This window comes from Dromiciops gliroides, chromosome 5 (genome assembly GCF_019393635.1).
Source record: "Dromiciops gliroides isolate mDroGli1 chromosome 5, mDroGli1.pri, whole genome shotgun sequence".
Classification (NCBI taxonomy): domain Eukaryota; kingdom Metazoa; phylum Chordata; class Mammalia; order Microbiotheria; family Microbiotheriidae; genus Dromiciops; species Dromiciops gliroides.
The window spans coordinates 274,365,149-274,381,100 of NC_057865.1; the positions used below are offsets into that span (position 1 = coordinate 274,365,149).

The 15,952-nt window shown below is 37.5% G+C and overlaps 1 long non-coding RNA gene across 1 annotated transcript in view; it reads left to right on the forward strand.

Moving 5' to 3' along the window:
- LOC122729128 overlaps positions 1 to 15,952 on the forward strand; it is a 132,201-nt gene that overhangs the window by 81,854 nt on the left and 34,395 nt on the right. Inside the window, exon 5 of the long non-coding RNA XR_006353309.1 lies at positions 8,707 to 8,896. This is a non-coding gene — a long non-coding RNA (uncharacterized LOC122729128). The remainder of the gene's footprint in view (positions 1 to 8,706; positions 8,897 to 15,952) is intronic.

The window sequence follows — 15,952 nt, forward strand, 5'->3', positions numbered from 1 at the left end:
ACTGCCTAGCTGCCCCTGTAATTTCATTGGTATAAGGGACTCCCAGTGCAGAAACTCTGTCAGTTCATATCAGCACCTTTTCCTGCCCTTTAAAGTTTTGGAGAATTGCTTGAGACACTGAGAAATTATGTGCCTTGTCCAGAGTCACACTGGCAGTGTGTGTCAGAGGTGAAACTTGAACCTAGGGTTCCCTAACCCTGAGATTTACTTTCCCCATATGTAAAATCAGGAGGTTGAATTAGGTGGCCCGTGCAGTCCCAGTTCTCTATGATCCTGCCCCTTTGCTTCACATATATGTATGTATACACACACACATACACACACACACACACACACACACACATATATATATATATATACACATATATATGTGTGTGTGTTGTGGATGTATGTGTTTGTATATATATATAAAATATATTTATGGATGTATGTATAACATATAGAAATGTAAATTTCATTTTTATATGGAAAACAGACTAAGACTGGTAATTAAAGTATGGTTAAGAAGAAAAAAGGGTAAAGCCTCTACAAATGTCAGTTAGAATTACTTTGTAATGGCCCTTTGATTTCATGGATACTGTGATCTCTCAGTGAGGAAATTCCCTCCACTCATACCAGTTAGCACCCACTTTGAAATGAACATTCTTAGTTGTCCAGAATGCTAAAAGCTTAAGTGACTTGCCCAGGGTCACGGAGTGTCTTATTGCTTAATTACTTTTTTCATGTTTGAAGTGCATTTTGTTTTTCCTTAAATTCTCTTTGAGACGATCAAATGATTGATTAACTTTAAAAAAGACTCATCACCCAAGATCCCTTCCAATATGGAGACTCTAATGATTGTGTGAAAATGAAGAATTTAGCAAATGTTTCCAAAATTGAAGGGAGTGGAGGCGTCAGCTCTTACCAAAGATAGAGCGTTTCCTCTGACTGATTATCCCTCTAAAAGAAAAAAAAATACTTGACTGATGGTGTTGAAAATAATTGGAAACCGTTATTTGGCCACATACTTATCAAAGGGAAGTGAAAGGAAGGGATTTTCGTCATGCCTTGTTACACTTTGGGGTAAACTAAATGAATATGAATCATAAATGCCTTGGTGTTGTGATGAAAAAGAAAACATGAGTTTTTCTTTGGTTTAGGGATTCAAACTCAATTTTCTTGACTCCAAATACAGTTCTTTTTCTAGTAGGCCCTGCTGGCTTTCCTTCTACAGGGGCCATGTTGTTGTTGAATCATTTTTGGTCATGTCTGACTCTTCATACCCCCATTTTGGGGTTTTGTTGGCCGAGATACTGGAGTGGTTTGCCATTCCCTTCTCCATCTTATTTTATAGATGAGGAAATGGAGGCAAAAAGGAGTAAGTGACTTGCCCAGGATAACACAGCTAGTAAGTGTCTGAGGCTGGATTTGAACTCAGGAAGTCTGATTCCCGGCCAGCACTCTATCCACTGCACCACTTGGTGCGTATATTTAAGAGTGGGAAGTGACCTTTTTCTGTGTCTGGGTTCGTGACTTCTCTCTTATGTAAAACCTTAATTAGGGCATTTAATTGTCCTCAGCCTCAGTTCCCTTAACTGTAAAAATAAGGGAGTAGGACTAGATAGCTTCAGAGGACTGATTCTATTGGAGATCTGTGATACTGAGAGAGTGACTTTGTACAAGAAACTCTCTGAGCTTTACTCTTCACATCTGTAAAAATGATGGGGCTGGTGGTATCAGCATACCACCTTAGACATATGATCCCACAACAAAGTTTTGTGGATTTTTGCCATTGTTTATCTAAGCCTATCGTAAACTTTCCTCATTAAAAAGTCAGATGTTGGTTCTCTTGCCTTTGTATACAATGAATTTGACCATAAACCTTAAGTTGGGAAGAGACCTTCAAGACCACCTAGCATAGCCTCTTCAATTTACAGAAGAGAAAGCTGAAGCTCAGAAAGAAATGATCTACCCAAGATCTCATAGACCACAAGTGTCAGACAGAGTTGAGATTTAAAGCTAGGGTCTTTGGGTTTCAAATCCCATGCTCTTTCCACACAGGAATCCTAGAGAAGAAACAGGTCTTTTAAACTGGGCCCATGTTTTCAAGAGACTAATTGTCAAATGTGGCCAATGCACAGAGATGAGCATAAGAGAGAGAGAAAATAAAATAAAATGGAAACCTTTCTCGAGAAGTCCAATATAAGGCTTGTTATTTTTCATGCTCTGTCCTGGTTTACCTCTGCAAAAGGTTATTTTTGCTTTCTGTAAATTCCGCTGTAGCACACATCCCCATCTCCCCTCAACCATCACCACTTACCATTCATTAGAGCCATTCATTTCATTATGATATTTGCTCTGGAAAAGTAGAACATTTAGCAAATGGAAAGAACTAGTTGTTATTTCTCCCTGCAAATATAGATCATTGTTTGATGCTATTTAAAATAAGTCAGGATGGCTGGTATGCTGCCTTCTCCCCTTCTTTGTAGTCTCTTGATGGTGTTTGCTTAGAATAAGGGGAGGGAAGTTTTACCTAAAGTGGAAATTTTCAGAATTATTTTTTGTGAACAAGTGAATCAAAATTTGTCAAGTAAATATTTTTGGGGAAAAGAAGGTTCCCCAAAATGAATATTGTAAGAAGGAAGTTAGACCTGAATGTTCATCCAAGAAGGCCAAATAGAAATGTTTCTAAAATGCTAAGTATCTTATTAAGAAGCAGGGTCACATAGTAGAGAGCCAGCCTTGCTGTCAGGAAGAGCTGGGTGTGTATCCCACTTCTGACACTGGTTGTGACATCATGTGCAAATCCTAGTGCCCCTAGCAACTCTCTAAGACAGAAAAGTGCAGAACAGGTGTGCATCTGTACTGGTTCCTCACTTATTCTGATTAAATTACAAGTCTAGTATTTTAGAAAGTATTTTATTAGGTTAATAGATTCATAGATTTGGAAAGGACCTTAAAAGCCACTTAGTCCAGCCCTCTGATTTTACATACAAGAAAACTGAGGCCCAGGGGTATTATCCAACATCACACACATAACAACTATCAGAGCTGGTATCTGAACACAGAGTCTTCTGTCTCTAAATCCAGCATTTTCCCTCAAGATCTCATTTTACAGATGATGAAATATTGGCTGAGGAGCCTAGAGAAGTCAATTGATTTGCCCAAAGTCATAGGTAGTAAGTAGCAGAACCAATTCGATCTGGAAGGGACATTAGATGCCAGAGAATCCAGCCCCCATATTTTTTGTTGTTCATTCATTTCAGTCATGTTTGACACTGTGACCCTATTTGGGGTTTCCTTGGCAAAGATGCTGGAGTGGTTTGCCATTTCCTTCTCCACCTCATTTGACAGATGAGGAAACTGAGGCAAGTGATCCATATTTTACAGATAAGAAAACTGATGCCTAGAGAGGTTAAGTGAGGTCACAGAGTTAGAAAGTAGCAGAGCTGGGATTTTCACCTAGGTCTCCCACTTCCTAATCCTCTGCTCTGTCCACTGAATCCTTAAACTTCTAGTAATCATTATCAACTAAATAATTGTGTTAGTTCCTCAGCTAGATTCCTAGAGTCAAAGTCCCTTAGAACTGGAAGGGAATCTTAGATATCAGTCTGTCCTCTTTGTTTTATGAGTAGACTGAGGCTGAGAGAATTGAAATCATTTACTCAAGGTTATAAACCTAATTAGGAGCAGAACCCAGCCCAAACCACAGCTGGCCATAGCTCCTCCTCTTCACAGACTATACCACTGAGATAGTTAGTCACTGCCATATGGGAATGCAAGCTTAAAGTCAGACACAGTGATACAGTTGGCCATCAACGAGAGCTAAAGAAAGCAGTTCAAAAAGCCAATCCAATCTAGGAATGGAGTGAAGTGTCCCCTTCATGAATACATCAAAGGCCTTCTGGATCCAGGCCCCCTCCCCAACCTTTTCAGTCTTCTTACACCTTACTCCCTAATAGCTACTCCTCCATCCAGTGACACCAGTGTTCTGGCTGTTCCACATAGGAGACCCTCCATTTTTCATTTTCTGGAATTCTCTCTGCTTTATTCCCCATGCCTGGAATGCTCTCTCTCTCTTCCCCTCTGACTACGGATGCTCTGGCTTCTGTTAAGTCCCAACTGAAATCCTATATCCTACCAGAAGCCTCCTCAACCTCTCAATTCCAGTGCCTTCACTATATTAATTATTTCCTATTTACCCAGTATATAACTCTATGTGTATGTATGTTTGCATTTTCTTCCCCTAGCCCCCCAATTAGATTTTAAGCTCCATGAAGGTAGGGACTGTCTTGTGTCTGGCACATAGTAGGTGCCTAATAAAAGTTTATTGAATTGAAGGGCAGGTGCACTTTGGGGTGTTAAAGGCAAGTGTTTACTTTGTTCAGGTGGAGATTGGTGGAAGTGACTCTTGCAAGGAACCAGTTACCTCTGATCCATCTGGGAAGGCTTCATGATGATATGTTAGGAATGAATTAAATTATGAAGAAGTAAGAACTCGTTTAAATGGAGAATAAGAGGTAGAGAGAGAAGATAATTTCAAAAAGAGGGAGCTTTTTTAAGCAGGCTCAAAGGCAGGTAAAAGGAAAACAAAGAAGACATAAAGAGGACCTGGTGAAAGTGTCAGAGGATCTTAAATTAAGAGGTAACACGGACCCTAAAGGTCTCATCTAATACCCTCCAGAGGCAAAATAACTTGCCCAAGAGTCACAGAGTTAGCCTTTAGCAGAATTGAGATTTGAACCCAGGTCCTCTGACTTCAAATGCCTTGCTGGTGAACAGTGGGACTAAACATGAACATTAAAATATTAAAACTGATCAAGGAAATAAACACTTCCATGGTCCTATAAAAATCTTTTAAAGAAATAGTTGAACATTTCAGACCCAAAGCCAGCATACGCCAAGGTACAGTGGAGCCATATTTTTCACATGAGATAATATATGTATGCAAAGCACTTTGCAAACACTATACAAATGCTTGCTGGCTTGTTATTATTTGTGTCTGTCCTTGACCCCTTTGATAGTATGGTAAAGCCTATAGAGCTTCACAGAATAATACATAAAATAAAATTCATAGCATTATAAAGGAAACCAATTATATTGAAAAGTAGCTATCAAAGCATTTTAAACATTTCACAGACCACAGGTTAAGAACCACTTCCCAAGTGGTATATCTTCATCAGAACAATGCCTCTCACCATCTACTTCTACCTCCTAAATTAAAAAAAAAAACATTTCCAGTGCTTGCACAACCAAGCTTGGGTAGTCATGACATGAGAAATAACTATAGCCTCAATATTCAAATGCTCCAGAGGATCTGTGGTCTTAACAATATGAAAATGCCTTCCAATGATACAGATCTCAATCCATCCATTAGAGTCCATTCTGTGCAACTCCCCTAAATTTACTTTAGGGGATCCACCCAATATCTTTTTTATCCTGAAACTATGAGGATACCAGTGGAAAACCTAAGCTATCTGACAGTCATACTACACCCATGCCATGTGACAAGCATATATTTCTTTTCTTCCCAATTGCACATTTATTTGATAATCTCCTTAACTCCATTTTGTATCAGTATTTTTTCATTTGTTTTGCATGTAGCTTGCTCTCACCCTTTGTAAACCATGAAATGCTATACAGATTCGAATTATTTTAGCTATTGGTTTTGTGGTTGCTGTGTGGAGTGGGCATAGTTTTAGACAACAGCAATAAGATATCCAGTTTTCTTTGCCAGTTGGGATTAGCTGAGTGTTAGAAAATAATCCAGTTTGGAGGATGCAGCTAGCCAAGGCACAGGTGTTAAAGAAAAGACTCATCTTTGCACTTGTGCCTGGCACATGGATAGGATTATAGGTCTGCCCACTCACACAATACCTGCTTGCACCTGGGGCTTCTTGATAGATGGTATAGGTTTCTCCCTAGCCTTGTAAACAGTTACCTAGTAATCTAAACTATCCTTCAGTAAGAAAATGGTGATTTGTATTTGAAATCTTATTTCCTATTCTTGTCTGGGGAGGAACAAAAAATCCATTTATTCCAAGTTTGGGGAATTACTTTCATCTCCTATATCAAAACATTTTTCACTCTGGCCTTACCTCCCATTGCTAAATGTAACGTAATGAATTTGAGAGGTCTGTTATTGATACGAAAGACATAAGATACACACCAAGAATATGGCTTATCCTAAATAACTAGTGGTAAGAAATGTCATAGGCTTTGTTTTTTAGTTGACATGGCTTTTTGAGTTTGGATTGATTTATGAATAGCCAAGAAATGAATGCTGTTCAAACACAGAATTTGAAATCTTAAGAGAATTCTTTATTTAGAATGCTTTGGGGCTCTTAACCAATGCGTTCTCAATTTGTTTGAATAGTTTTTTGTTACAGAAATGTTGAATGAAACCCTACAACCAGAGTTATTGTGTCAAGCTTTCTGATTCCCAAAGGAGTTTGTTTTGATGCAATTTCATTTTAACATATGATCCAGTGACTTTGCGTGGGAATTTCATGGACAGAGAAATTGTGTCTGGTGTTATATACTACTTTATAGATGATTCCACATAAATGATGTAAATAAAGCCATTTATATTATTCTTGGTCTAGAGCAACATCTGCCAACCTGCTGCTACTCTCAAGAATCTCTTGATTCTTGACTTTCTTTTTCTTATATGAAAATCAGATCCCCTCCTTAATGTCCACAAGAAATTTGGATGGTTCTGATTGCTTGATTCATGGGTTCTCCATGAGTATTGGTTGGGGGAAGGTCAGTCCTGACCATTGTTCCCTCCTCACCAACTTAGTGTCATCAGAATTCTGGGTAGCCTTTTTTCCTTTTAGAGGAACCGTTAGTGGGAAGAAATGGCCTACCCCATGAGGAAGGTGCAGTTTCCAAGATTCTTTGAAAATGCACCCCCTGTATACCTGTATCTGTTTGGGGGAGGCAGGGCAGAGTATTCCTAACTTGTAGTCTAAGGCTGTGTTTTAGGGGTCTAAAAAGCCTGTGACTTGGCCAGGGTCATACAGCTAGTATGTGTTAGAGGCAGAATTTGAACCCATCATCCTGACTTTAAGGACAACCTTCAATCCACTGTACCATACTGCTTCTCCATTTCTAATTAAGTTCACTTAGCCATTTATCCATTTATTTAAAACATTTGTCCACCTAATGCTTTTAAAAAGGGATGAGAGTAGAATTTATTACATTGACTTTAGGATATTGTGTTAAAATAGTAGATGATGACTTCTTGAGGTGAAAATAAATTATAAATCTAGATTACATGCATATATTATATGCCATCATTTACTTTTATTAAGGGTGGGTCATTTCCATTTTCATAGCTATAGATGATCATTCTGATTCCTTTGGGGTCCAAAATGGATTTAATGCTTATATAATTTTGCAAAATGGTTCTCTCAAAGGAAACCATAAGGCATGATTTAGTTTTTAACTGATTACTATTAGGCAGTCTCAGAAAGTGCTACCAATTAATTTGCTAATGAATAAAATTCTCCCTGTCACATTTTACATCCTTTCCCTATACTTATAGCTCCACAGTTGAATTCTTCTTATACCAATGTCATTTGAGTCTTCATCTATGCAGTGTTCAAGCAAGTGGTCTTTTCTGTAGAGACAAATAAAAAAATAAAGTCAATTATTATTTTTAAAATCAGCTGATCTACTTATGGATGGCATCATGTAGACAGAGTAACTCTTTGGGAGTCTGATTTTTTAACATTATTGTTTAAACTATGTATAGAAGTGGTTGTGATAATAAGCAAATGTTTCTTCCCACATTCCTGTATGCTTCATTGTTTTTGTTTGCTTTATTTTGTTTGGGGAGGGGAGGGACAGCAGCCTGGACCTAGGATTCTGCCATGGCCAATAACAAAAAACAAAAAAAAGATCAAAATGAAATAATAATATTAGAGATACTATGTTGATTAACTTTGCAAATTTAGCTGGGATTGCCAAATTTGTTTCATATCATACTGCTTATTTATATGATTTGGGCTTTCACGCAAGGGTGGGTTCCGAGAATTGGAATTTATAGACTATCTATCTAGATGAAAAAGGAGGGGGTAGAGACAATCCTATAATGTCTGATAACAGCTTCTATGAGCTGAATTAAGGCTACCGAACTGTGAAGTGAGGTCTCTTGGGCACCAACTTCTCCACATATTTGTGTGTGTGTGTGTGTGTGTGTGTGTGTGTGTGTGTGTGTACACATGTGCATGTGCCAAGAAGAAGAGGAGATTCAAATGACCAGCCCATCTTTAAAAGAGACATTTTTCAAATGATATTCTCCTATCTTAATATATCTCATATCCTTTAATAATTAGTTCAGGTCAGAATCTCCATTGTAACTTTACATATATGAGGGGTCATAACTAGAACCCTAAGAACTGTGCCTGAGATATGGATGTGTCTTGGTCCCAAATCAATCTTGTCATTCCTCAAAAAGCAATGGAAGATAATAAGTACCATTCACCGGATTGCCTTCCTGCGCTGAGACAGCTGGTGACGCTTGTCTTCCTGATAACCAGGAGTTTCAGATCTAAGGCAGGGATAAAGAAAAGCTCGGGAGCTCGCTGAATCTAAATTTGACAGTCGATGGCTGTGTAGAGGGTCAGAAGGGATAGACTCTGTGACACGTATGAGAAAGGAGCAAAATTTATCTGCTCTGGTTGCAATGATTAGATGTCGCGTTGTCTGGCTGTCTTACAGTGGGTGACGGATCGCATCCCGCCAGCTGGCTAATATCGTAATTAACAAAGTTGCAACCACATCGGAGAAGTTTAATCGAAAATTTTGCTGGCAATATCATGGCATTGTCCCAGAGATCACAAGCTAGGAAGACACGACTTTTGTTCTGGGAGAAGACAAGATGAGGAAGTCTGAACTTGGCCAGCCTAAGGTATGTTCGATTTATCATCATTCCACTCTTTTTGGTTTTTTGGTTCAGCTATGTTTGTGGTAGCTTGGTGGGCTTTGGTCATTCTCTCTCTCTCTCTCTCTTCCTTTCTTTTTTACAGGATGCTATATGAAATCAACTCTAAATTTCTAGAGCAGTTGTGGCATAGTCTCAAATTGATTTGTATATTAATATAATACCAAGCAAGGACTATTTTAAAAGAAGGAAAAATTGGCATTCAGAAATTGGTTTGAGAATTCTTCCTTCTATGATTTTAATACATAGTTATTTCAATATGAACTGAATAGCTAATCTTTATTAAACTTCCAAATTAAAACTTAATTCTATTTCAAGCAGACAAAACCGGTTTTGTTATTTGGCATTAACCGATTTGCCACTGTAGCATATATAAAAAGCACTGCCTGAATTTTCTCCCATTGTATCAACCTAGCTCTAAGAAGAAAACAATGCGGAGATAGGTATACTTGTTGTAATTATATTTTATTTCTACAAAAATTCCAGTTTTGCTATAAGAAAAGCCTTGACAGCTTCATCAGCCTTCAACATGAATGGGTACAACAGTCACCTGAGTTTGTCACAAATTTTATACATGCCTGTGTTTCTGTAAATTATCTGTCCTTTTCAAATGCCTGTCAGCCTTTTGCCTTTGGCACCTTTTAAAGATGAAGATGCTTTTCCAGGTTGTGCAGGCAGACTGTGGAGCCCCCACCCAAACTGCAACCTTCCCAGGTTGCTAATGAGTGTGAATATATTGACAATAGGTAGGTGTGTGTTTGTGTGTGCAGGTATGCGTGTGCATGGTGGGCAGCCTCAGAAGATGAAAGTAAGGAGCCCAGAAAATCCTGAGAGGAGAACTAGTTTATTTATGCTATGTCAAAATACTGTTGTAAAGCAAGGCAATCAATTTGTAATATAAATGGAGTAGCATGTTTGACCCTTCCACTTCTACTCAGGGGTTACCAAGGCCACTATATCATAGCTAAAAGGAGTCATTTATCTCTTGCCTCATCCTATCTGTCTTCTAGTAAAAGAACTGCTTTTAAACATCAGGGCACATGGTTTTGGAAACAATTTCCGACAAGGTCCTTCCATTTTTAATTAGTCTAAAGTGACCTTTCCATGGGTCTTTTACCTGATCTTCAAAGTAGCATGGAAATAAAATGCTGAATAAACATGATTTTAAAAGAGGGTTGGAGCATTAAATTTAATTTTTATCAAGACGCAAAATGACTCATTTTCAGGGTCATTTTGTCCTATGCTCTATATACTTGATTTTCATTTAAAAGAAGTCTTACTTTTAGGGTCCAAGAGATTTTAAAATAGCATTAAAATTCTATTTCCATTTTTACTTATGATCATTTTGCAGTAAAATTTAATTCAGGCATATCCTTTTTGATTCATATTAAAAGCTGAAAATGACTAGATGCATCCTTTCATTCTCTATTGGGTATCCCTTCTTAAAAGATCCTATTATTCTCTGGTTGAGATCTTAGTCTCCTTCATCGCCATATTCCCTTCACTACCTGGGAAATACATTATCCCTATTAGGCTTCCAATAAATATCTTGTGAGTGTGAATGAATGAATGAATCAATCAATGAATCAATGGATGGATTTGGCTTGGTGTTTCAACTATTGTTCAAAGGGAATATGTATTTTATTTTCAAAATCAACTGTTTTTGTCTGTATCATGTACTGATTTGAGCCACCTCATTGTAGACAAAAGAAAGGATTAAGTTACTAAAATAATTTATTATTGTTTTAACCCAAACCTGCACGATGTTTTGTGTAATTGAGAGTCAGTATTGTTAGAACTCCCTTGAAGTATCAGAGGTCAGTGTGGATTAGAGAACCCAGGAAAGCAGTTCCCAGCAGAAGTGCCTGGTCTTTAACGGGATTATCTCCTGAGATGTGTAGAAATGAACTCTTGTCAGAGTTTCAGTGGAATTAATATTTTTAGTAAAATGTTAATGGTGAATGTGCTAATGTAAAGAGTTAGAAGATTAGTGATGCATAATGAAAGTAATGCATTCTTTTGCATGAAAATAGGAATATAATAAATGTCCTTCAGGTGATTGAAGCTGCAGTAATTTTATTGAAGATTAAAGTTTGATTGACCTTTGTTAGGGTGATTAACCCTTCTGAAATTAAAAGCCCAAGCTAAATTATTCTGTCCAATTTAAATGCAAACATTACAAAAGTGGTATGTCATTCAAATAATAATAATAAAAACCCCTCTTCCAATTTTCATCTTCACACATCTCAGAGAAATGCTATTATTGAAAGAGCCTGATTTAGCTCTGGTCAAACTGTCTCATTGGCAAAGAGAGCTAATGAAATGCATAGGTGACTGGGGACTCTTAGTCGAGGAATTCCAAAAGGAGGGATGAGGAAGAGGGAAAGAATGAATAAAATGGATCTTTGGCAATGGAAGGTATTTCTTATTGATAGAGAAAGAAGTCTGGGAGTTTTCTTGAAGAGTTAAGATATGAATGATGTGGATGGGTCCTACCTAACCCAGTGCCAACCATTTAAATGCTTCTTACTTTGATTCATCTAGAAAAATAAGTGAAAATATGTTCATTGGTGGCTCAATCTCTAAGAAGCCACCTTCAAAACACGATGATTTCCACCGTCTGGGAAATAAATATTCCATGATCTTTGATCTTATATGGCTATATTGAACACTTTAATTAAGGACAGAAGGCTTGAGATTGGCACTATATTCACTTATCCTCTAATGGTCTGGTTTTCTTTCTACTCATTGCATTTTCTTAAATCCTTTGTCAAAAGTGAAACATTCATATTGATTCAAAAAAACTATATGGCTCGTTCATATTTCATTAGATTCTTTTATGACCAAGTCAGGGAATATTTTTAGTCTCTTAGAGTCTCCACACACAAGGAAAGAGTCATCTTTTATGTGTCTGTGAACTATTAAAATGATAATAAATGTCCTCTTCATTCCATACATGTAATGTATTTCTCTTTTTTCATCAAAGAGCTCCCATCGAATCTGTCAAGGTAGAAAAGTCCAAGGCATTGTAGTAGAAAAATTAAGGAGCCTGAGGTGTGAAACTTGATTTTTGCCTAGTCTTTTCATGTGCTTTTTAAATACCCTTCAGAAAGATAGGCTTCCACTTAAAATCCAGGAATTGAAATACCAGTGATGAAAAAGTTGACTTCAGTTAGAGTGGCCTAGTTCTACCAGCTGGCAAAAATAAAGAAATAAAATAAATTAATAAACTATTTTGCAATCCCCTTTGGAAGTAGATATTAATTACCTTATGGCATAGGTAAATAATATGTTTAACTAAAATCTATTTAATTCGAGGATCTTTTCCTAATTCTCCTGAAAGAGATTTACATTCTACTACACATTAGTGGGTGTTATGGTAAAAGGATTTGCCTCATCTGGGAGTTCCCATGTTACAGAATTCACATATCCAATCCCTATCCCTATTCCTATGATGAAACTAATTTACCATTCTGTACTTTACCTGGATAAAAGTGTAGGTTTGGAGCTTTCAGGCTATTCACCTAAAAAGATAACAGGTGTAAGCCCACTGGTTTCATGAGGAAAGATTTGTTTTATTGCAAGAGATAAGTTTATGAAAACACTAACATTAAATTAAATTCCCAATGTGAGCACAAATAGTTCCTTTTAAAAAAAAAGGAAACCTAGCTTTTACTTAGATAAAATCCGATACTGTCTTCTGAAAAATAAAACGATTCTTGCCGTCCAGTCTCAAATCAATGAAACCTTGCAGTGATCATTTTTTTTTTTGCAGGAAAATTCTAGAATTTTCAAAACTGGGCTATTATGTCTAGCAGAATGTTTCACTCTCTGTTTTCATGAAAGGACCAGAATCTCTCATTTACACTAAAGAAATAATGTGGGAAGGGGAGAGATAAAGTCTCTGTGTTTATTTCTGTTCAAGGGATTAGGGAAAGAGTGAAAGGAAAAACATATAAAATCAAAAAACATACTCACAGATGTGTGTGTGGATGTCTTCAGTCTGCTTATTTGATTTGCCTGTGTCTACTTCATTCTCCATATTGCTTTATTTCCCATTAATTTGTTCCCCATTGATCTGCCCAAGCTCAGCCCTGACATTTTATCCTACTGTTTTAAATATTTTTTACTTTTCCATTAACAAGCTTAAATTAATTGATCTGATATTTTCATGGTACACTTGGTTGAGTTGGCTTCCTCGTTAAAAAGGGGGGGGGCGGTATTCACAATGTAGGTCATTGGCTTTTGGATTGCTTGTTATTTTAGTTGAAATAACAAACTTGCTGGTACTCAAAGTGTTTCTCATAGGCAATACTTCCAAAGTGGTAAGCTGGAAAGAAATGGTGTTTTGTGTTTTTTTTTTCTTTTTAAATCCGTGTTGTTTCTGTGATACTATTCATTACCTCCATGACCTTGGACAAATGACTTCACCCCTCCAGAACTCAGTTTGCTCATCTGTTAAATGAAAGGGTTGGAGCAGAAGACCTCTGAGTTCCCTTGCAGCTCGTAATCTATGATTCTATAACCTCAGAAGAAGAAGCAGTGAGTAAGGGCCAGTTGACTTATTTCTAGTAGTGTCATGCTGATTCTCTACCAATACACATACTCTAGGATTAACTTTTTTTACATTTGCTGCATAGGTTAGGATCCTAGTACTAAGTTTCCAATGGCCTATAAGCATGTCACAAACGTCCCTTTGGTCCATCTGGATAATTATGGTCCTGTCCTTTTTACTTGTACCATAATAATAAGTAATATCGAGAGTCAGGATGGTGTAGTGGATAGAGATCCTACTTTCCCAGTGCTGTAAGCAGCAATCTAAGACTATAAGTTTCAGAGATGATCCTGACCTGCATTGGTAGAAGGAGTTTCCTTACTTGGAAGTACCCTGTACCAGTGAGATCACATCTTATCCTCATCCCTAATAAGTCATTTTAGCCTACATGTATAAGTTGTTGTCATGACTCTCTCTGACGCCATGGACCATGGCAAATCTTGGCAAAGTTACTGGAGTGATTTGCCATTTCTTTCTCCAACTTATTTTATAGATGAGGAAACTGTGACAAACAGGATGAAGTGACTTTGCCAAGGTCACATGGCTTGGAAGTGTATGAGGATGGATTTTAACTCAGGTCTTCTTGATACCAGGCCCAGTGTTCTAATTATGTTTATATATGGTTTTACAATGCTGTATTCCTTCCTTCTCCCTACTAAAAGTAGCACAGAATTATCAAAATTGGAATAGGAAGAGATGTTAGCAACCATCTAATCCAACACTTAGCAGAAACAGGAACCAAATGCCTGCAGTAGAGCAACAAACATTTATTATGCTCCTAGTGGGTCCGTTACAAAGAGTCTGACATGATTGAACAACCACATGTGCTAGGTAGGCATTGTGCTAACCACTGGGGATAGAAAGGAAGGCATAAATAGTCCCTCCCCTCAAGGAGATCACATTCTGAAGAATTCAGAGGTCCCTTAGATAAGGGATTGTTTCATTTATATCCAGTACCTGGACATAATGGGAAATTGATTAATACACGTTGGGTTTTCCAAGCACTTTGCTCAGAATAAACCCTGTAAAGTAGGCATTCTGAGTGCTAAGGACCCCATTTTTCAGATGAGAAACCGAGGGCTTAAGAAGTTTAAATTACATATATGATATCACAAAGCTATTCAAGTGATTGAGGCAGAGTTCAAACCCAAATATTCTAGATCTAAATTCCAGTATGCTGCTGTCTCTCCCTGTCCCTTTTATACATTCTGTGAGAATAAAGAAGACTGCTTTAGAAACATTGCTTTAACTTTCATCATTAAGCATTTGTTAAACCCCCCTACTATGTTTCAGGCACTGTGACTGGGACTACAGATATAATGACTGAAATCAAACTGTCCCTGCCCTGAAGGATCTCATGGTCTATAGGCAGATATAATCAATCAACAAGAATTTATTAAGACCCTAGTGTATGCTAGGCACTGTGCCAGGCTTTAAGTAGGATACAGCAATAGAACTCAAATAGTCCCTACTGCCAAAGAGTTTACATTCTATCAGGGGGAACAATCCATACATATATGAAGATATACAGAATATATACAAAATGAATGCCAGGTAGTTTTTGGAAGGAGGGAATCTTTTATCATTGCAGTGGCTATCAGGGACTTCCAGGGTAACAGGAACTTGTGTAGCTTGGGCATGAATAAACCAGATGACCATAAAATCATTCTATCCTAAAACCATAGAGTTAGAGTGGAAAGGGACCATAAAAGCCACCTAATTCAAACCCTTATTTTTGCAGATGAGGAAAGTGAGGGCCATTGAGAGGATATGACTCGCCCAAAGTCACATAGCTCATAAATGGAGGAATGTTTCATAAGAAATGACCAAGATGAATAGAAAGAAATGTCTTCAGAGCTCATTGTAAATGGCAAAGGATTATATGTGTCAGGTTTTTATTATTACTTTTAATATTATTATCATGCTCTAAATAAAGGGATGTATTAAAACATGGGCAAGAAGCTGTTGGGTTTGAGGACAGTAATAAGTACAAGATTGATCTCCCTTTGGAGATAAAGCAGGGGAGGTAAGAGATGAAGACTGTTTGCAATTACTCATTAAGTACAGATGTGTAATGAAATTTCCTTTCTCCCCTTTCTCTCATGGGTATTACTCATTGTCCTCAGCGCATATTAAGGATAGCAGTTCAATTAATGGAAAAATAGCAAAATTGACAAAGCTTTTCCCCCTACCCCCAGTTCAGTTTCAGCAAAATATTGTAAGCTGTTCTGATAAGTTTTTCTTTGGAAATCCTTCAAACCTACCTGCCAAGAACCTTCCAAAGTTGTGGGTATCCCTATTATAACTCTCACAGCTTAATTGAAGTGAGTGGTTCATTAGAACATCGAAAATTGTGTTGTGGCATTTTTAAATGAGGGTTCTTGAAATGGGTGAGTTGGCACTGGCTTCATTAGCCAGCTCTTCTTAAGAGTATCCCAGAGTTAATTGTCCAATTGTTTATGTTATGC